A 23421-nucleotide genomic window follows, 5' to 3' on the forward strand; every position below is an offset into this window, starting at 1 on the left:
GAAAGTTCACAAGCTTTTTAAGGAAAAGAACCGCGTCTACGTACGTTATTACATGCTAAGAAGTGTAATCTTACAGCGCGCATATTACTAAGGTTCTATGTAGAGTACAAGCGCGGCTACTGATAGAGGTCACAGTGCCGAGTAGTGCCTCGACTAGCGCCGCAGGAATGCTGCTGCAGTGCGCAATCGTTGGAGAGCTTGAGTTTACTACCTGTCGCGTGCTCCGCTTACGCAGAGCTTCGCGCTGTACTGGAGATGGTCAACTGCGGATGGTCAACAAGATGGTCAACCTCTTACATTGGGCGCGCCTGTACACGTATGCCCTGTCCTTAACTGCCGGTACATTTATGTTCGTCGGGTCGAAAGAGACGTAAGGATTTCTCACAAGTGTATCGTTGGAAAAAATAAAATTAGAAAATTAACAAAAAAATTACTAAAACAGTGCAGGAAGACAACGATCATACCTGTAACAATATGTTTGCTGTCAAGATCTTGTTCTGCCACCGGTAAAGGTTCTTTGGAATATTGACAAACCTTGGGCGCTGACTGAAAGATATTACAGCCGTTTATTGTAGCTATTGCAATACTTATACGGCGCTACTATCTTCGTGCACCAAAGTGCTCGCATAACTGGAAGGCTCTGAGAAACACTGCGGTGTTAACCACAGATTTATTTACCACACTCATAAAAAAACATCGAGCTCACCCGTGTGAGACGAATAACAAATAATTTTTAACAACTAAGCTGTTTAGCAAATCGTAATTTTTCGGGTCCGCAGTTAAATATACCAATAAATTGCCGAGCGCTCAAGCGCTCGCGCGGGCCTCGCGGTGACCGCCCGGCAGTTAACAAAACCAAGAACATGCCGAGCGCTCGTGTGTGTGTGCCTCGCGGGGACATCCCAGCGTCCCAGAAGCACGTTTGTCAAGCCAAGCATACCCAACTAGAGAGATTGGCGAAGATCGGCCAAACAAAAAGCTCCGGCGTTCCCCGTAAACATGACAAAACTTGCTGAGAACGAGAAAAAACTCCAGCGTTTGCCGTACTTGTGGCAACATTTGCTCTGAACGAGAAAGACGCTTGATAACGTACGTGCCTCCTAGGTGATTTCCAATGATTATCCCTTCGGAAAAATGAAAGAAGCTCACAGTTATAGGTACAATCATGCAGTGAACGTCGTTGTGGAAGTAAAGAAGAAGCCAATCAGCTGCAATCGTGGACTTAAACATTTGTGATGATCGTGAGGGATGCGTACCGCTTAGCTACTTTCAAGTCTTACGCGTTAGTATGAGTTTCTTTTGGACAGAGTAAGAAAATTTGCTGCCGATCACGATACTCCTTAAGGAAAATTTTGAGAGCAGTGCGAACTACCCAATCTTCTGAGCGACGTGCATAGCTGCTTCATTGGTGGCGCATACCTCTGGTTTCTGGTGTCGGTGGCCCTGAGCTTCTGCTTGTGCAGCTCGTTTAGCTGCAGCGATATCCTCAGGAAATGATCGCGTCATCTGCGAGCGCACAGCGGCGAGAGAAACTCCACGTTGTTGTCTCGCAGGTGGTCGCCGCCGCGGCGCACGTCTTCCGCGACACCCGTGGCATACCGCCTTCCTCCTCACTGTTCCACAACATTCTCCTTTCGCGCTTTCCTCCTCGTTTTACCTTATGTGTCCTCGTTGTCTAGGTTACAACGAAGCCGATGGCGTTTGACGCCGCGAAACCACGGGAGCGGGCGCTTAACGCTGTAGTATAAAAAAACTGTATGTACAACTTAAATAATCATTTGAAGTAATGACGGCTAGATCACACAAATACCCAACACAAACGCACGGTACGTGTGTTTGCATGGGTGTGTTTGACAGGGAACTCCATTGTTTAAGAACATACTGCGCATCTCGAATATTTTGTAACCACATAACTACAAAGAAACAATGATCAGCTCAGAGGTTTTTATTTGGTGAGTATCAATCGCAAAGAGTTTAAGACATCGAGAAGATTTTTAGGGGAGTGAAATGAAATACGGTGGTTGTACTGGGTCATAAAAGATAGGTAGGATAAATGTAATGTGAAAAACGCCAACGATTGTTGCAATTATAAGCCTCCAATTTCAAGCGCATCAATACACCAAATTGGCGTCACCTCCTTCAGGATACGTTGTTTCTTTTCTGTGGCCTCCGCTTGGATTAGGCCGATGCATCAGTGTTTTAACGGAGAAGCTTTTTAAGCTTGAGCTCGGTCCGGTGGCGTTTGCAAAAAACTACAAAGAAAAAAACTGCGCCCAGCTACACAAACAAAAAACTACTGGCACCACCAAGGGTTGAGCCTGGGCCGGAAGGGAGAAACGGAACGGGAGCCCGTCATCTTGACGACTAAGCTACTCCCATATGTGGAGATTGGGAGCGAAACGGTGGTTTGTATTCAGCGTCTGCGGAGGGGAGGGCGCTTTTTGGAGACGACACATGAAGCCGCACGTGTCGCCCTCCTCCTTACTCTTCGAAAGACGCTCCTCTCTGCTCTCTTTCTGCCTACGCTGTGCGTTCGGGATGCCGCCGCGGCGAATGCTAAATAAACGGGCTGGCGAACTCTCAGGTTTCACTTTTTGTAGAGCCACCTGTGTGAATTCAAGGACGCCGCATGGGTAATCGATGTGGGTGTCGTTTACAGCTTCGCAATCCAACCACCTTCACAGCGTGGATTGGAGCCAATTTTGTTTTAACTGCTGCGGACACCATACAGAAAATTTGCTCAACAGCTTCGCTGTCAAAATTATTCGTATTACTTCAATGCACATTTGTCCAATTGAACTCATTCTTGCTGTCGCAAGACCCGCGCGCTCTCTCTTGGGATCTTTTCATTTGTTTGTCCTAGACGGACGCTAACCGACACGTTTTGATGTAGAGTTTACTTTTATCGCACAAGTCTTGGAGGCCGTTCTTGAAATGTTTTTTTTGCTATCCTAAAAGCATTTGCTATCATGCATTTCTAATTAAAAAAGGCTGCAGCTCTCGATTACGCCTACTGGCAATTTACCTATATTATGCAAGAGTATTCCTCTGCTCTGATTGAGGTTTTGATTTAAAGTTTACTTTTATCGATCTACTCTTGGAGGCCATTCTTGACATGTTTTTTGCTATCCCAAAAGCATTCATATCGTGCATTCCCAATTTAAAAAGGCTGCAACTCTCGATTACACCTACTGGCAATTTACCGATATTATGCAAAAGTATTCCTCTGCTCAGATTGATGTTTTGATTTTGAGTTTACTTTTATCGCAACAGTCTTGGAGGCCGTCCTTGACATGTTTGTTTTTGCTATCCTAAACACTTTCCTATAGTGCATTCCTAATTAAAAAAAAGGCTAAAACTCTCGATTAGGTATACTGGCAAATTACCTATATTATTCAAGAGTCTTCCTCCACTCTGATGGATGTTTTGATTTAGAATTTACTCTTATCGAACCACTCTTCGAGGCCATTCTTGACACGATTTTTTGGTATCCTAAAAGCATTGCTATCGTGCATTCCTAAATAAAAAAGGCTGCAACTCTCGATTACGCCTGCTGGCAATTTAACTATACTATGCAAGAGTATTCCTCTGTTCTGATTGATGCTTTGATTTAGAGTATACTTTCATCGCACCACTCTTGGAGTCCGCCTTTGACATGCTTTTTTTGCTATCATAAAAGCATTCGTGCGTTCCTGATTAAAAAAAGCTGCAACTCTTGGTTACACATACTGGCAATTTAACGATATTATGCACGAGTATTCCTCTGCTCCTATCGATGTTTTGACTTAGAGTTTACTTTTATCGCACCAATCTTGGAGGCCGTCCTTGACGTGTTTGTTTTTTTGCAATTCTAAACGCCAATCTATCGTGCACTCCTAATTAAAAAAACGGCTGGAACTCTCGATTACGCGTACTGACAATATACCGATAATATGCAAGAGTATTCACACCTCTAATTGGTGGGGACACGTATGAGTTATGGCAGAGAAGTTTGGAATGGTTTCGCCTACATATCACTTGTGCTCAAACCTTCTTTTAGCTGTTTTTGGACGGGTGGGTGAATCGAGTGGCATCTGGACGGATAGAGCGAACAAAATTTGGCGTTTAGTTCGCCAAGAAAGACTGTTATATTTTAGGGCATCTTTTAAAAATAAAAATGCCCGTAAGACAACGTATCGGTCCACGTTAAACACCCATAACTAATTTGAATTGTCCCGCATAGCGCTTCGCTGCATTGCGCGCATTACCACAGGGGTAACTTCGGCGCGTAAAACTCCAATTTAAACTTCTACGCCCCGCTAACGCGTTTATTGTCTCTTTTGTGTCATTGGTGAAGGCTGGGCGTACATTGTTAGCCCGCGACGCCCAATCCGACGAAGTAGCGGTTGAAACAGCGTACGCGCTCACCTCAACGAGAAACTTCGCTTCATGCCCTTCCCGCCTCTATGCTGCCTGACGAGAACCCTCATTAAAAAAAGAAAATGAATCAGAGTGGTGCGTGCCGTCTGTGGGATAGCTGGAAATAGAAACTCGCAATCAAGACGTGCAGCAAACCGGAAGTGGGTTCGCTAATGCGACCCATGCGAATCTGTGCCCCGGGGGCGGCGCGGTTTCTTCCCTAATGAGTACGCGCGCATCGTCCACGGCAGGTGTCAGGAAGTAAAGTTCAATTGTCTCCGGGCGCATCGCAGCTGCGCAAACATGTCAAAACGCCGCAGGTAACTAAGCGGTCAGTATAGCGTGCGAAGCATATCTAGAGATTACAGTGAGGGGCGCCTGTTTTGTAATCGTTTATCCTTGCCGGATAAGCGGACGCAGAGTGGAATAGCACGCGCCGTAATCGGCTTATCAGCTTTCTGGCTTACAAACAGGGTTGCAGATCCGATCAGCCGGTTTGCGCTGCGTCAAACGCCTTAGATGGGGAATTTTGGTAGCAGTTTTCATGAGCCTACAGTGAGTTGATTGAAGGGTCAAATTAAGAAACCCACAGCGCGGCGTTCTCCGGTCGTGCATGCCATATTGCTGTAATCCATTATGATCCGGCTGCACCGAATGGGGAAGGAATTTCAATTACTGGGAAAGGTTATCTTCACTTCCCTTTATTATAATAAAGACCCCTATTGAGGGGTGGGAAGCAGATATTTTAAACCAAATACATGAGCAGGATGGGCAAAAAAACAAACAAACAGGGGTAACGACATACTGTAAAAAAATATGAGAAAAGCTCGAAAATTCAAATACTGCACGTAACTTTATGTATTTTTACAGCGCAGCTTCTAGCCTTTAGTTGATTGGAAAATTTCGTCTCGTAAACAAAAAAAAAAACCAGGCTCGTCTTAGACGCTGAGCAAATGCGTCAGGCTAATCACGCATACAGCACAGAGCTCAGTATTCGTTCGAAAACCGCAAAATAAGCATCGAAACTGCATTATGAATGATAAGGCACCATTAAACAAGAAACCTCCCCCCCCCCTCGTATTTGCTCCCATTAAATATTATGTTTGCAGAATATGGGTAAAGGACAGGCAGGACTAGTGTCAGTAGATACAGCAGTTATAGCCCAAGGCGCCTAGATAATCAGTCAGCGCTAGGGAGAACCCAGTATTCGCCGCCAGAGAAGCCGAGCGCACTCGGCAAGCCCTCCGAGACGATGAGAAGCATGTTGCTACCCCCCCCCCCTTCTCACCCCCATAAGCATGTGTGTTGCTTTACAACAGCTTCGCTGGCCATCCTCTTCCGCAAGGCGGGATGGAGGCCACTTTTCTAAGAATACTGTTATAACGTTGGTACTGTACTAAGGTTTAGATGCGCGTTATAACATTGCAGTGATTTTGGGACCACCTCCTGATATCCTAACCGTGTAGTGAGCTTTTTTGTTTACAGTATATATTTTACTTGACTGCCATCGGCTTCGTTAGGTTATATTGTTGCATCCTGTCAAACAGGAACGCAGAGAAGTTGCATTAACGAAGACGATGGGGCAAAGTATTTATTAGGTGAGGTGCCTAACTTGCCAGGTGAAACACATAGAGAGAGAGCACTGTTTGGTGGTTAGCAATATGGCGGGCAAATCCAAACACACGAGCCGCTAGCCAACGCGCTCCTTCGTCGTCGTCTGCTGTGCCGCATCACACAGCACGTTCCCATGCGGGGGATTAGCATGTCCGTTATCATATCCGTCCTACTTGATAACGCCATCATCGCACAGTTGCGCACGTGACACGACAATATTTCGTAATTATCCTTAATTTTAATACCACCCGCGGTCTCATAAAAATATAAAAGTTTTTGTTTTTACGCACTAAAGCACCTCCTGGGCTAGGAACAGCGGCGTAGTGGAGTGCTGCGGAATAATTTAGGCCACTTCTTGATGGTCAGCGTTCTCCGAAGCTTGTACAGACGGTCCTTCTCGGTTTTCGCCTCAATCAGAGCTACGACCGCCGCGTCCGTAATTGAACCGAGTTCTTATGCTCTACAGCGCAATGAACATCCCTATCGTGGGCCACTGTCGCGGAGCGACCGCTGTGGTTCAGTGGAAAATACTTTTGCATTTAATACACCTAGAAAAAACTGCGCCAAGATGACTGGTGCAGAAAGTACAAAAGCACACTGCCGGTCTTGTTAAGATGGCCAGTGTCTTCCTCTGCAAATCTTCACCGATATGGAAACATAGTTCCTCAGCAATGAATACGGCCATCAATGTAAACTCGGTTACACACTGTTTCGCCTAAGGCAGCCGTGGCCGTACGCGCAAAATCCCAGCAAGATGCAAAGGATGCGAGCTTTTAGCCAAACGTTGTGCTACGCTTCTGAGCAGGATATAGGTTGCAGGAAATAAATCACAAATATCGATTTCCATGAACTCAGCACGCTTCGTTTCCCGGCTGAATTGAAACGGCGCGGACATTTCTACAGATCCTCGGGTAGCGTAAAAACACGGCGAATGCGTCCACCAGTGCGTGAAGTTCGCTAATTCTCATTTTTTTAACAGCTAGAAAGGACGAGACGAGATGGAGAAGACGCTGGACTATAGCTGTTTTCTGGGGGAAACAAATACCACGCGCGTGACTGGGAGGTGATTGTAGCCAGCTGCAGATGGTCTGCAGATCCGCGAGTCACAGGGACTGCCTGGAATACCGAGATGCCACCCTCAAACGGCAGAGGAGTCAAGTCAATACTGCCGGATTAGTAACATCCCGGTTAACACACTTAAAAGGCCCGCTGAACAAGTGATTGCTGTAACAATAGGGAAATCTGGGTGAGTTAGTTCGGAATCGTTTTTAACAGCGCGAAAGGACGAGGCATGACGGAGAAGACGCACGACCAGTGCTGGGTGACGTACAGAGAAGTAGCAGACAATACGGCCGCTTCGAAATGAATCAGGAACATTGAAACATATTTCTCTTAGAAAAATAAATCCCCCTTTCTTTGTTTTCGTTCCAGTATGACTGCACCAAGTCACGCGTTTTTCATAAGCAGCTTCAGTAAGCTGGGGATTGACTGAATGTTTAAATAACACTGAATAGCGCCCTTAAGTTTATACTTTGGTTAGAGCAATAATATTACGAGGACAGCTAAGCACGCCTTACGATGTAGTAATTGAGAAAGAATGAGCGTGCATCGGTGGAGGGTGTTCTATCAATATAATCCCCATACCCTTCCTATTGCGTCGTTATCGCCTTCTATCGGTTACTATGACTTGTCACATTCTTGAATTTTCGTCGCCAAGCTAGGAGGACATTTAGCAAAAACTCACTTATCTACTGCCCAGATTGTTATACTCCTGCATTCCATACACCTCACTTTAGTCATCAGATTGCTCATGTAGGACTCAGTACTTGTCTTTGGCACGCGTTTTTAAGTCGAGGACCGCAACGCGTGCACTATGTTCACTTTCAATAATGTTGGGGGATGTGTGCTCCTCGTCCATTCCGGAGGCCGTTAGTGCTAAATCTACCTAAACCTAATTTCACTCAGTTTTTTAACACAGTCACTTCACTTTGTTTAAAAGAGCGTCCCCCTTAGATTTGGCGCCAATCTGAGCATTCCTTGACTTGTTCTTTATTCCTCCAGCGGTGGAGAATTTGGTGTTCTGCCTGTGGTATAGCGACACCAAATGTTTGACCTACTTGTTTGACTAATGCGTTCACAGCCGAAATCAAGCGCCAACATCATTGCTAGCGGAAGAATATGTTGTTGCGCAAGTTGGCGCTCAACTTCAGGAAACAACACCGCGCGAAAGGTGAAGAAGCACTTGGAAATCGCTAGGTGGACAATAGCGGCATAAACGTAATCAACCTTTTGCCGCAAGTGATGCGTATGGTTATTTAAAATGCATCCCAGAGTGATTTCCTGTTCAACCTGTTTACCCCTTGAGCTGTATTGGAGCAATAACTCGTCTTTTCCCAGAAGATCGAAGCCTCGAAAAATAACTTTGTACCAGAATTCCCTGCTTCTAATTTCGAGCCTTGGCCTCCCTTACAAACAGAGCAAAATTACAAACGACGCTTCGCGTCCTTCGGTTGCCGTGGTTACCACTTCAGATTAACTCGCTGTCCGCGTATAATTCTTTCTCGGCGGCGTTCGTAAACAAGGACGTACGTGCCTCAGTTTACATGTACGCACCCCGACAGCGTTTGAAGATGCGCACTCGAAATTGTGCAAGCTAATTAAGAAGCTCCCGCCAAATGCCATTGATCGCCCCCGTTGGCGGCTGCACTGCGGGGCAGTCGCATGCAAATTAACACGCGACGCCTCGGCCGTGTACGGGCCGAGGAGCGTTTTAATGTACGTGGATGGCAGTAAACAAACCGCGGCAAGATCCTCGCGTGGACCTGGCGTTCCATCCTTGTTATCAGCCTCTGTCACGCAACGAATAGTCTTAGAGGGGTGACCTCCTGACGCCGACGCGGCAAACTGGCAAGGAATTCAATATCGAGCGTACGTTAGCAGTCGAAAGCGAGTCAGCGGCTGGCGGCAACGGTCATGGCTTTGTAATGAGAGAAGACGCGACAGTACAGCCAGGGGTGCATGATGTGCTTCTTATTTGGCGTAAGAAATTCTGTGGAAACACCTGTGCTGGAGCTGTCAGGTAGATCGCAAGCATCTCTCCGCCGGCTCATCTTTCTCCATATACTTCATACCTGGAGGGACGTATCTACCAACGACGTCGCTCCCGTTTCGAGGAGTCGTTATATCCGAGGAGGCACCGGCGAACCCTACACACGTCCCAACTGTGCCACACCATGCCACCAACTGAGTGATCCTGTTGCTAACGTGGGTGGAAGCGCTGTTGTATGGTGCCACAGCCACTATTTGCGTGGTCAATACTGGCGATGCGGGCCCACAGACCTGATGCTGCCACGCATTACGGATGGGAAGACGGACGGGTAGTAGGAGGGAAATATTTAAGGAGCACGTAGCCAAGTGATCTATACGGAATAAAAATGGTACACTTTCATGGAGGTTACCATTTGGTTACCCCTGCACCTATGGTCGTCACCTCCTGAAATGGCGTAATTATGCTGTTTTTTCTCTGAGGGCCTCAAGCACATTATGTGATTTTAGTGCCGCATAATGTTGCCTTTTTGAGAACGACATGCAAGTTCCCGCGACGCATTACCCTATAGCCAATTTTGTAAAGGTAACAACATACACAGCGGAAATTCAGCATTAAATATAATGCTCCATCGTATGCTCCATGCTCCATCGTATTCCATGCTCCATCGTATCTTATACGGTTTTTCACCTGGCAACAGTGAAGGGGCGAAATGCGAATATGTGCGCAGCAGAAAAAAAAGAGAACTTTTTTAAATCTTTAACACCGGAGGATGCCATCTGAGATATCGTTGGAGTCCTTTAAACAAAGAACCACGAACAGACGGCGTTCGTCATGTATCGGCAGCGTTTGTAACTACGTTGGATGCAACGCAGCCGCTTCGCCATGAAAAGTGGGTTATAATAAATTCTCTTTACTACCGCTGTGTGACATTAAGCTTCGTTGCAAAAAAAATTAATTTTTTGGCGATGTTGTACAGACTGACGTACGTTGAACATAAGCCATCGAATAAAAACGTTTTTCTTGTCAGCGAAACTGGACATGATGCCGAGTGTGTGTGGTTTCCTATCTTTTTTGCGGCAAACACAAGTTTTAATGAGCATGGAGGGAAGTTTTATCGATAACGTAATGCGGGCCTCTCGTGAAACGCTAACTGATCAACTGTAACGTACACAAGCAAGTAAATTCATTAACAAGTAGACCAGCCAACAAGCAAACAAGCTGTTTACAAACCTCAACGCGGAAAATTATTTAAACTTGTTAACAACATAAGTGAACAAGTTGTTTGGAAATAGTGACGTGCTCAAATAAGTAAAATATCAAACAAGCAAAGAAGTATGCTTGTTTGTAAAAGAAGTTGCTTATCAATAATAAAGAAGTAAACGGAATTGCCGAGGATGGTATTAGTAGGAAGATATTGCTACCCTGCCGTGTGCAGTGATTGTCGTACGCTATAGCATCGTAGATCGCTCAGTTGAAGTGAGCCGGAAAAGGATAGCGCTAACCACTTAGGGTGATTGCGCACGGGAAAGTTGGCTTAGTGTAGGCTGCTCGGCCGGTTGCGAGCAAAAAAACGTGAGTAATGTACAGGAACCATTTGCTCTTTCCTCCCCGTGTATTAGACGCGCTTACAGAGACGAGAATGCGGCAGAATTATTTCGGTGGTGATACTGCACTATTTTTCGTTACCACCAGGGTACGAACTTCGCTGAAATACCTCATCTACTTCTGTTGATTACCCGTTTGAGAATCATCTGTGTAACCGGGACGTAAACCGACTAACGCAAATGAACGGGCTGAAGATGATTAGTATAGTTGCCCTCTGCGTCCCTCAAGCGTATGGATCAGTTGCTCGCCAAGTCCAATAAATATGCTCGCTTTTGTTGTCATCCATTCAGCATTACTGAACCTTTTGTACCATTCAGTCGACGTATGGTCATTATTGGGGAAGGTACTCTCCGTACAGTGAAACCATGCAACCAAGCGTATAGTTAGAACACACTCGACAGGATATACGTACGTCGTCGTTGCTACTTGATATTACTGAACAAAAACCTTCTGAGACAATGCCGTCCCGTTCGGAAGCTTGCCAGCACGAACAAAATTTTCTGTTTGCTGTTTCAGTTTTATCAGCTCCCTTATGATGCAGCGACATTGTTTGCGAGCAATCACTCGCCGTATGTTTTCTCGTCATATCCCTACGGGGCCACAGGCTTCGCAGGAGTTTGGAATGAGGAGGGGAGGGCTTCATACAATCGCTGTTGCTGCTGCTGCTGCTGATGATCATGATGGTTATGATGATTTCAAGTTCAAGGACACCTTTTTCTCGATCCCGTTTTTATATTAAGACGTTGTGCGCGCCATCTTTTCTTTTTGCACACTGCGACTCGAGAAAAGAGCGTGCGCGCGTGTTTTTCGGTGCAGAAGTAACTTTTTCACAGAGGTTGACCGTGCTTTTCAAACTGTCGTGATTCTAACACTTTTTAGTAAAACCTTGTATCATCTTCAAACATCGTAGGTAGTGTAGGAATTAAGGCTGCTGTTTGTTTAGTTAGCAAAGAGCAATCGCAAAATATGCGTGGCACTCGAAAGGTATTAGCATGCACTTCCACACGTGACAGAACCGACACCCCACCCCCTTCCCCTCCTCGAGACAGCACCCTCCCGTTGTCAACTCACCTTCCAATGCCCCTTGATTTTTCCTTCAACCGCATCTCGTCTCGAAACATCATGCTGCGGAACCGAGCGTGTCAGAGTCTTGGTACTCTTATTTTCGGTAAATAAAGCTGCTGCACTAGCCTTCTTTGTTGCAGGTGTAGTGACGGTGTGCAAGGTAAACCTCAATGTTCACTATTTAATTAAGGCTTAACGTTTTGCTATTGAGTAGTTTATTTACCAATTGTGCCACAGGTTAAGCTACATAACAGCTCATTCGAAATTTTCTTGAAGAGCAAAGAGAATTACGAGCTCCAGTCAGCAGAACGCAACATGGAGTACGCAATTCTCAGCATATATGTGTTAGAATAATACAGATTCTGAGAAATGATCACTTGCGACGTATTCCTTTTTTTCCGTTTATTTTTATTTCCTGAATACACACTGTGACTGTGGGCAGCGTCTTCATGAACGTCAATTTCATACTTATTGATATTTATTGCCAAGTATTCTTATGTTATTTTTGTAGTAATATTTCAGGTTTTATTTACTTCAAACCTGCAAAGGTTAATTTTTTCTTCCCATGAATTTTGTTACATATCAATTCCTCACATATTGCGAGCCCAGAAGGTACGTAAATTTAATAGAAAATTTCAAAGAAAGGCATTTCGGAAAATATTTCAACTGTACTTTGTACTTTCTCTGTTTATTGCTCGGGTACTCAACATGAAAAATCAATCATAACGAGTGTTTGACGCGGCCCTGTGGCTGTGTTTTTTGTATACAGTACATATATGAATATTAGTCATTCTCACGAATCGATATACGAATCTTCGTTAAATAAGTAATGATCCAGAAAAAAAAAACAAGTGAAAACCAGGTGTCAAAAACTAAGCCATAGACGCTTTCTGAAGTGAATCAAATGATTCGCTCGAGCAGCGTTCACTGAGGCGGTTTTGGCATTACACCGAGCGATGACAGAGCATTGGATGCAACAGCGTAGGGTGCACCATCCTGGTACTGTGGGCCACCCTGCTGTTCACTTCGTTTTAGGGTGGGCCTTAGGACACGTACACAAAAAACACAGAGCAGGGACGCCCTCACTATATGATCGCGCAAGAAGCTAAGCTCTACTGCGTCTTCTGCAGAAGGAAATATTCAGGCTCCTTTGGCAATAAGACGTGGCTAGATATTTTATATCTGTGAATACTCACGCTCGACCGCAAATTCTCAATAATCACTTGAGCATTAGGATGGTTCGTTTAATTGATCGTTTGTGTCGTTCTATCTTCAGGGCTGAAGCAAAATTGTACGTGTCCTCCACCCTATACTATATATGATATTAAGAGAGTAGTAGCGCGAAAATAATAGACACAAAACAGAGGACTCGGAGAGGCCTACTTCTAATTCTTTTTTTAAATATCCTCTGTCGTACACTGACAACCAAACCGCAATCTTGCACATTGACATAGCACTGCAGATGTGCCGGCAGGACTCGCGTAAGAGGTGTATCTAGAAAAGAAACCGCAGCGTTTTACAGCTCAGCCGACACTCCAGGCACATGCCTACTGCTTTTTATGTTGACGCGATACGCTTCCATCTGTTCTAGTGCACCGTGATTTTCGCTTTCGTGGCATTAGTTTCAGTTGTCAGAGAGGAAAAGTGTTTGGTCATTTGCCTGTTATGAGCCCGTGCTTTATACATTCATTTTAAGGTGCCCCACCACCACGACACACACACACACACACACACACACACACACGCACCGACTACACATCGGAGAAGCCGCTTCTTATAGATGCTAGTACTGTCGCATATGCATAGTGGGTGTATCCTAATCTTTCCCTAAATATTTCAAGAAGCCTTACAGTTGCCGTGTAGAGTAAATTCTCGGTTTGGAGTGCTACCTGCTACGGTAAGGAATAACGTCACAAGATGCAACCGTTCGAGGAAGGGTCCCCGGAACGCAGATGAACCACTTCTTACAAGGAAAGGATCTGGCCTCCCTGGCGTACTACGCGGCCGGAAAGCTCCCAAAATAATTCCAAAACAGAACTATCGGTCCAAATTACGGGTTTACACATGGGACGCTCACATTTAGCTGTTCGTTAACAGGCCTTGCAATGTGTATTGAACTGAGCCCCGCCACTGGCCTTAAATGTTTGTGCATGCCACGTGAGGACATCCGTGCTGCTTTGAAGTAAGCTGAAGTTCACTTTCTAGGAAAGTCTTACTGGTGTGTGCATTACATTGGTTCAGTGCCCCTGTCGGGGATTAGACAGAAATGAACCCTGAAAAAGATTTCTGATGAACGGTTCAAAGTAGCCCAGATTGCTGTCCCGTTTACTTGTGTTTAATCACGTTTCAAAACCATAAGCAACGAGCCCCGCAAATAAAAATATACAGAATGGCTTTTGTTACCATGTAGCGCTTTTCACGTCCAGGGCTTTCTTTGCACAGTAGTGGTTTCTTTATGTACAGAACTAAGTGCATAACATTTTGAATGCGCACGACGCCCGGTAAGAGCTTTCTCACCGCATGAATTAACCAAACAGAAGCGCTTGCGCCAACGCCGCCTACGCGTTGGCACAGAGCACCGCAACTTGTTGTCTTTTGCTCCGAATATCTTTAGAAGGGACAGGGCTTGTGTGCACATGGTATAGTGAACCAGAAGGCAAAGTATTTCTTTGAAAGCAGATGTGTAGACGGAGTGGCGCGAAAGCCTTTTGAGCAGACAGGCAAAAAAAAAGAAAAAAAAACGGGATTGCGGTTCGTTCAGAAAGCGAGCTGATTTATTTTTCATATCATGCGACAACTCTGTGACCAACACGACCGGGCGGGCTTGCGTACGGTATTCAGCAGTGTCTTTGGTAAATGCAGTTTCGTGGGCGCAATCGCGGTCGACGTTCTCTGGAAGCCACGTGTATTTTTGTTCGTTTCGGAACGAATGAATGCATTGAAAGTCACCGAGAAATCCTGTTGGTCAGAGAGGTTCCCAGAACTGGAGTGTTACTTTCAGTTACCCTTATTTAGCAGCCATGTTCGGAGCAAATAGAGAACTCGACCTCCACGTAAGGAGCGCGAGCGGATGCAAGACGCTTGAAATGTGCGGTCTTTGTTTAGCTCTCTTCAACTTCGGAAGCCATATTTTGCAGTCATCATAGCCTCAGGGCTGTCACAAAACGTGTTTTCTTTCGTTTTCTAAGGGCTCCGTTGTAGTTTGTCGGCTCTCAATAAAGGCTTCACGTTTTGTGATCCGCATCTTACTTCTGCACCATTTTCTTGAATTAAGTTTTTTTTAGTACCAGAAGAAAGAAACCTTAGTACCCAAGCTTAGAATCGAGCGCGATTCGGTACCAAACCTGAGTCGCAGGAGATTTTCGTATTGCTACAGCAATGCGACGAATGCTCCCTCCTAACTAGAAATCTGCGAAGGCCCTTTTTTAAAACATCATCAAATATTCCGCAAGAATGTAGGCAAATCTCAATCGGTCGCGGGGTGTTTTACTTAGGTACACATTGCGGGGCAAACTAAACCAAATTTTTTCGGTGTTTGCGAAATGCACCAGCGTCGAACATGGCAGATTGAAGAGGCTTCAGAAGACCGCCGTTACAACGTTTTCCCGCACAAAAGGTAAACCAAGGACATTTGCGGTATCATCGCCGCAATCTTGAGTATAATTCCTGTTCATTTTTTATCTTTTTTACATACAAAAACACCCAATCGCACTGTCGACTGATCTCTGCCCTCAATCGTGCGAGAGCCGTGCCCATCAATTCCTGTCGAACTTTTAAGGGGAAGTGGTGATAAAAAAATCTAAATGTAACTTAAGTACAGTAAGTTGATTGTAGGGTTTAACGCGCCGACGCAACGCAGGCGATGAGGCGCGCCGTAGTGGAGGGCTCCGGATTAATTTTGACCACCTGGGGATCGTTAAGGTGCGCCGAAATCTCGTACGCACGGGCGTTTTTGCTTTTCGCCTCCATCAGAAAAGCGGCCGCCGCGACCGGGAATCAAACCCGCGACCTCGTGCTCAGCAGCGCAACGCCTTAGCCACTGAGCCAACGCGGAGCAACTTACTTGAGTACATTAACACGTTTCATTGTTAATAAGTTCGCATTAATGCGTTCGCACGAAACGTTATCGTTTTGACGCGCTCGTCCACCAGGGCATGCAAGCACAATTTTGCCAACTTAACAGTGTGCCCATTTCCTGGGGGGCAGGCGTGTGAGCGTGCCCGTGCCGGGGCCTGCAACGGTTCTCTGGACTAGCAACAGTGAACCTCGAAGTGTCAACTTCGAATAGTCAACCTCAAAGTTTTCATATATGCAGCCCAGGGCGGCACTGCAGTTTTTTTTGCGTGCTTGAAAAACCACGACGCATGGCTACAATTCTCTACGGAGGTTCGTGTGGTCGTCAGCAGCGTTTGTTCTTTATGTATACTAGAGCGTTTTTTGGGCGGGAACCTCGGGTACTGTAGTAAATGTAACAAATGTCTGTGTTTCAACCTTCGCACAGAAGTCTAAAAAATATCATCAGCTCAAATTCTCCACTTTTCCACAATGGTTACTTTTCCAAGTAACCATTCTCGCAGTTTTTAAGGTATAATTTCTTTTTGATAAACCCCCTGTAAGAAAACTTACAGATGCACCCATAGGCCAGTTCCTAGGAAGCTTTACGAAATAAGCAAAAAGAGGAGTAAGAGTAGAGTGTAGAGAGTGCACTTCGGGTGTGTAAAGAGCACGACAAAAAAACGAGAGACTACAAGAGACGCCTTGTGCAAGCGCCTATGGACCTTGTATTGATAAGGAAAATTGAATTTCACTATTTCTTGAGGTTCCGATTGACTGTTCCTGATTTACTGCGCTTGTTCGAGGTTTCTGTAGATTGTGGTCTTTTTAGGAGCATAGAGATTTATTTCCTGCCGTAAATAATGCTGCGAAGCGTAAGAATATCGCCGCACATTTTATGCCATTGAAGAGAAATGTGGCTTTCAGCAAACAATAGTGTGTTTATAGTCTACACTCGGAGTCGATCATATTGGTCGCAATTGAAGAGACTAGCTTGGAGTCATTGCGTTGAAGAATACAAATAAAAATAAATCCCTAAAATAATAACGCGTTTTATTTATAATTATCTCATTTACATTTATTTAAACCTGTGGTTGGCGCAAAGCAGACAGGGAGTTTAGTGCACTACCCTGTGCAGCCAAACGATATACCCTCGACTATTAGAATGATGTAAAATCCTGAAATTAATTTATTCCAGGATTTTCGGATGTCCAGGATTCGGATGTCAAATCCGATTTGATTCAATTTCACCCCGATGCAAATTACATTATTGTTGTACAGAACATTAATCCTGGTAACTAGGGCACCAGGGATCTTTAAGTTCCGATTTGGCGACACCGACATTCTGATTAGGCAGAAGGGTCCAGCCACAACATTTGAAGAAGAGAAAATCCAGTGATTGCGAGTAACAATATTGTGCCCTGTTGTCATCGCGTAGCGGCTATCATTCTGGGTGTGCCCAAATTGAAAGGAAATGCAATGCACGATTCTGTAAAAACTAAAACTATCATTTGTCGATGGGCAATTTGCTGGTAGCATAGTCATAAAAGAGAAAAGCTTACTATCAAAAAAAGCGCTGAAAACTACTTGTGCCGTTCCTTGCTGGAGTATTGCGAACCGTCCAAAAACCACATAAAGACGAAAGGAAAAGGAAGGAATCTGTATGGAATAGTAGTCCGATAAGCCGCTGAAAGTTCGGCTCCACCACCACGACCAGCAGCCACCAAATGGGGTAGGGGGTCCTTTCCTGGAGGCCCAAGCGTCAAGCTGGCTTCCACCAGCAATTTACCGTTAAAAATAGCATGCTACTAGCCTCTGTCACTAGCACCGAAGTAGCAGCTTTCTTTGCGTTCTCAATCTAAGACAGCCCGCACACAAGTACGGCTTCGCGTATGCGATCGAAATTTTCCCTAGTTGTGTTGTCCGATGGTTCAGCTTTTTCACAGAGCTAGAAATCCTATATACATGTGCACTGTAAACTAAAATCTTTGAGCGACTTTCTACTGCGTTTTTAAATGTGGCCTTGGGACTAGGATGTACACCCAAGACCAGAAGTTCACGAACCACGAAAGAAGAAATTTTGAGTTATTTCTACGACTCACGGGAGCCCGGAGAACTATGTGCGGTAGTTTTCATTAGTTCAGTACTTATACGACATCTTGCATGCATTCCACAGGTTGTCGGGCTGCTATGGGAAAACAAATAACATAAATTGCCATTTCTCTAGTCCGTAAATTTTGATCTTGGGTGTACGTCAAGTGAATAGGCGCACATGTACGCGACAATCCTTGAATGCTCCTATGAAATTACTGAGAACAGTACCCAACTTGCATGCGAAAAAGTGAAAGAGCGCCTTTGTCACACAAGAAGATTAGCGCACGAAACACGGCAGCAAAAACGTTCAGTAACGAACGAAAACACTCACTGCGATCAGTTTAAGAAGTTCTTACCTTTTTCGGAGCTTCCAAAATTCCTTGCCAGTTATTATAACGCGCACACACAGGTGTCCTTTTCACATCACCACCGAATTCTGAGCGGCGGCTATCTTCTTCCACTGCACCAAAAATAACCAATAAAGTTTGCAGGAGAAACGCAGCAGCCGCGAAACCAAGCCTGTCTTGCTTCCCACGCTTGTGCAGACAGCGGCCGGGCGTCAGACGTGGTATTCCATTGCCAGGTTGTGGAGATTGGCGCTTCGCGCTCGCCGAAACCAAAACAGCCCGCTCTGTTATCCAACGACCGCGCCGAATAAGCCCGGACAGCTGGGGCGAACCCCGCAAACGCTGAGGCGAATCACGTGGCTCCACCCTGCTTCCGCAGGTATCCGCGAGATGTCGACACTGGCGCTTGAGTGCGCTGTCTTGCAGGGGAGCTATCGGCACAGGCGTCATCGGGACACACCTTGCTCCTTTTGTTTCCGAGGGCGTTCGCCCTCAGGCCACGATATATTCGGAACGGTGGTTCCGGAGAGTGCATCATTAGTTTGACCGTGGCGCCCGATCGACGGGATTTGGTTGGTCGCGTGTAATTATGTGAAACTTGGCTTTCGCTCCTCGATGCTTTGTACCCGCTCTAGACGTTAATAATATCGAACCGTTCTAATAACATCCGGCTGTGGCGTACAAAGCGAAGGTTGTTCCTTTTGTGTGTGCAGAGCTCCGACTCTTGCAATGCAGCAATGGGCTTCAGCGGTGTGATATGGTGCTTTTGGGAGGGCTGGATGGCCGAAGGTATCACAGATACTTGCTTATCCCAGACACTTTTGTATTATTATTGGTGCGCTCTAAAGCAGTATTTAACACGCGAGCCTCCTAAGCGCTGTCGACCTCCAGGGAATATGTATTGAACTCAACAAGTGGAAATGTATATTTCTGCCCTACATATTACTCTGATCCTGTGGGCTGGGAGTATGAGCAAAGTGTCCCGAAGCCACACCAACCCTATCACTCGCACACTCTGATCTCTGAAGGGGGCAATTTTTAATAGTATACGTACAATAAGCAACTAAAAAAAACTGCACTCAGGTGGTGTATATCTTTATATTATGCAGTGTTCCTTCATCAGCATGTGGGAAGACAAAAATGCTGTAGTGTAGTTTAGTTCCACGGTTGCAGCATTGATCCTGGTAGCTGTGGCGTCTATATGACGTCGGCATAGTGAGGATACGTATAAAAAAAGCCGCCATCCCGCACAGCGAAGTGGATGTTCAGCGTAGCTTCTTGTAAACCACTGCACATGCTGAAGAAGAGATCGGAGTGGGGCACGGACCAAACGCGTGTTAAGGACAGAGTAGAATTTAAGAAGAAGAAATGGGCGCGCGCAGACCACGTAATGCGAAGGCAAGATAACCGTTGGCCATTAGGAGTAACCGAGTGGATCCCTAGAGAAGGCAAGCGTGGCAGGGGGCGGCAGAAAGTTAGGTGGGAAGTTATGATCAAGAAGTTTCCCTGGGAAAATTGGTCGCAGTTAGCAGAGGACCGGGACGATTGGCGGTTTATGGGAGATGCGTTTGCCCTGCAGTAAGCGTAGATAGGCTAATGATGATGATGACAACACATGCTGGTGTGGGAGGGTACTAAATGTTCCTCGTCGTCTCGGCGGGTTCGTCATTTGTCACTCGGCGGCAGAGCCTGACGCATGCGGTCACCCTCGAATGACGTGAACCCCCGTTTTCTCGAGAAGCTGCAAAACTAGACTTTACCAGGAACACATAAGGGGTTCCATTGTTCACAGGGGCCTTCTCTTCTATCGTGCGGTTTCGATGTTTTCTTTTGCGGTTTTGTTAACGAATAGTGATCTCTATGCTGTGTGCCTGATTGCAAAGAAAGACTGCGCTGGGCTTCTCTGACGGCAAATGCTGGGTGCTGCCTAGCATGAAGCATGCGCTCGGCATCTTGGATGAGAGCCGCTGAGTCCTGCCTGAGTTTCTTGTTTACGACACAAAATTTTCCTACCGATGAAAGGCTAACAGCTTCGCTGTAAAATGTTCCGTGACTTTGCTAGAAAACCAATTTCGGCATACGATGTGTGAGGTTATCTGTTTTGTTGGCGCAGACGGATATGATCGATCAATTGCAGCTGTCAGTTCCTTGAAATGGTAGTGTACCCTTAAAAAGTTCACAGTCGAAGTCTGAAGAGGCGCACATGCACCAACGAAAAAAGTCCACCTGGGGACTCACCTATGGGAGGCATCTACACAAAGCATCATGCACGCCGTTCCCCCCCAAAAAAGATTTTGTTGAAAAAAGAGGCTCAGCATTGTAGTTCCCCGCCACGTTCAAAAACTAGACAAACCCATATCAAAGAAGTGATTGTGTGGCATTGCGCTGTTTTTTTCACCGGATAGGAATCGAATTACGTTCTGGGTAATTCGTATATCGTGTCTCAGTGTTCATTGCGGGGTACTTCCGAAGAACATTTAGTCTATATAGCAGAAAGGAATAACTCACAATTTTAAGCTGATTACGCAACCGACAATTCCCTTACCATGCTGCGAAATACCCCTTCTGACGTGGCCACCTTTTAACAGGAAGGGTTGATGGTTGAAATTTGTGGAGAACACTTGAAACTAGGTTTGATGGCATGCATTCTCCCAAGTATAATTAAGCCAAGGAGGCAGAGGAATACATTTGCGCAAAAAAAGCAAAAAGTAACGCCAAAACTGCAAGGCGCTGCAATACATCTCGATTGTTTGGTGCGCCTTGGAAACGCGAAGTTTGATCGCGAAGGCACGTTTGCTGAAAAAAAAAGAGTCGTCAAATCAACTCCGAGCACTCTGACCAGCATGCATGACATATCCACGCTCTAAATGGGCCAGGAATAGAAAGGCCGTCCGGGTGCTAGAGAGATCTTGAATATTTGCCGGACATTAATCTATGACCCATCTTAACGTCGGACAACCCAGTGGTGATCGGTAAAGAAGGAAAATCTACACACACAGGGCTCGAGTTGTGACTGTTATGTTTGCTTCCGTGGCTGCTTGCTTGCAGATCTGTTAGGTCAGAAGCTTCACTTTCACACTTTGTGCACTTGGTGCCTTTGTCAAGGAAAGATCAACTAAGATCTTTCCAAGAATCCCAAGCAAGGAATGAGTTTGAGACATCGAACGATAGGCGGCATTTCTACTTGCTCACTATACATCGATAAGCACACGCTCTCTATCCCCATCTGAGTTTTACTCTGAATGAAGAACGCACACATATGTGATACCACTGGAGTAATTTGGAGCTAGACTAGTTACTATTGAGATCACTCGAAAGAGACGTAGTTTTTTTAATGTAGACGCTCCCCAGCGATATACAAACTAAGAGGAACAATTCTGCTCCCATACCAGGACGCTGCTCAACGAGCGCACTTTCATACCCAAGGGAAGCGAATTGAAACTGAATGCAAAAAGACAGAGAAAATCGAAGGGAAAAATGTGTTAGGATTCATGATATTCTGAGTGGGAATGCACATTCAGGGAAATATAAAGCCGACCTGCAGCGCGAGCGCGATTGTTGTGCGCAGAATTGAGCCGGAAAGGTAGAGGCGGCCGGTATTACCATAGCCGTACGGTCGAATTACTTCTTTAATGTTTCATGCAGGTGTGGGACAAATAGGGAGTTCAAGGCGGTACGGGCTGATTGCATATGCCGGCCGTGATTTCCTATTGATGCCCATGTACAGAGCCGCGAAGATTACGAAAATAATGTTTCATCCTAAAGAAACTTGTTTACCAAAGAATGGAATTGTACACATTCCTTCGCGGAATTACGCTTTTCTACTTTAGTCGTACTGCTTCACGAACTAACGACTATAAATGTCATGCCAGCAATTGGTGCCCTAATTTCGGCGTTGTTATTTTTAGCTGGTTTCTCATTGGAGTGAGAAGTAGGATCCTTCCGGCTGCTTTCTTGTTTGCTAATGTGTTTGAACGCCAGCTGGTTGGCGTATTGCTGGTTTTATAGAGACCTCTTACGCTTGTTTGCTCTCTTGCTACCATTCTAATTCGCGAGATTTTGTGCGTAGGTCGACCAAGATATTTTGTTAGTATTAACGCGACACATTGCCTCGATTCATGGCTTGCTTTCACGTAGCCTACAATAATCAAATTAAATCAAATGAAACTTTATTTTCCTTGAGCATACAATGAGGGGGCAGTCACAAAAAGCTGCACTACATGGCAGCTTGACGAGCCAACTGTCCCTACATTCGACTGGAACTGGCGACACGAGTTTATCGTGCCAAAAAAAAAGAACACTTACAAGATAGGTGTACAGGTCGGATTGGAAAATACAATTGGAATTGGGAGTTTAAAAAAAAAGCGAAACAAACAAAGAAAGACACACGTACGGGATATTACCACAATCGTAAAGTTTGATTCGTAAATTGCCATACACGTGCAACAAAAAACTTCGCCTGTATATATACATTGCAGGGCAAGCATAATAAAAAAACAAAAACAGGCTTCATGTTTTCTTATTCATGAAAAAAAAAACATCCCATATAAAGGACAGTGGCCTAACTGCCTAATAGGAGTTTACAAGAATACAACACTACTACTACTACCATGTATATTTTACTGGTGCTAGGGCGTCTGAGGCCAAAGAGCACCAAGACCATGTTTGTTTTGTCACATTTGTTGTTAAAATGCCATGGCCATGATTGTGATGTACTTGGTAAAAGTAGTGTATATATGGGTGTAAAGGGCCCTTACTCTAAAAAGCGAAGATGAAGAAGATGAGATGTAACAATGATGATGTTTAGATGTGTGGTGGGAGCGCCATGACATAACAGGGATGGGAGTGACATCCCTGGCACGCTATTAAAACGCTCAGAACCACCCTCACTATTTGCATTGGGTGGCCCTGATGTCACACACGGTATGAGATGAGTGCTAAAATCCAATGTCTGCGAGGTAGGCTAAAAGGCGTTCACTTCTGAGCGGGGGTTTATCAGATAAAAACAATGATGGGTGTAAGGGTATCGTTTAGGTGTATAGTTCAGGGAAGTGTCGTTTTCTAGCGTCATGGTATGCCAATCATTCAATCAATACGTGGAGAACTGTAAGTCTTCGTCCGAATTTCTCACAAGATGATGGTGGGGTTCCGTTTAAAAGGTATTAGTGTGTAGTGTGTGTGTGACCTATTCTTAAT

At 45.3% G+C, this 23421-nt stretch overlaps 1 protein-coding gene across 2 annotated transcripts in view; it reads right to left on the minus strand.

Annotated features, from left to right (window-relative positions):
* Positions 1–18494, minus strand: part of Epac (Exchange protein directly activated by cAMP) — an 841204-nt gene extending 822710 nt beyond the window's left edge. Inside the window, exon 1 of one of the 2 annotated variants that reach the window (XM_077698340.1) lies at positions 18235–18494. The gene's annotated coding sequence lies outside the window, so the exon portion shown is untranslated. The remainder of the gene's footprint in view (positions 1–18234) is intronic. The other variant, XM_077698341.1, reaches the window with a different exon arrangement.
* Positions 18495–23421: the final 4927 nt, after the last annotated feature.

This window comes from Haemaphysalis longicornis, unplaced genomic scaffold (genome assembly GCF_048455015.1).
Source record: "Haemaphysalis longicornis isolate Haplotype H1 unplaced genomic scaffold, Haemaphysalis longicornis Haplotype H1 scaffold_2, whole genome shotgun sequence".
In the NCBI taxonomy this organism is placed as follows: domain Eukaryota; kingdom Metazoa; phylum Arthropoda; class Arachnida; order Ixodida; family Ixodidae; genus Haemaphysalis; species Haemaphysalis longicornis.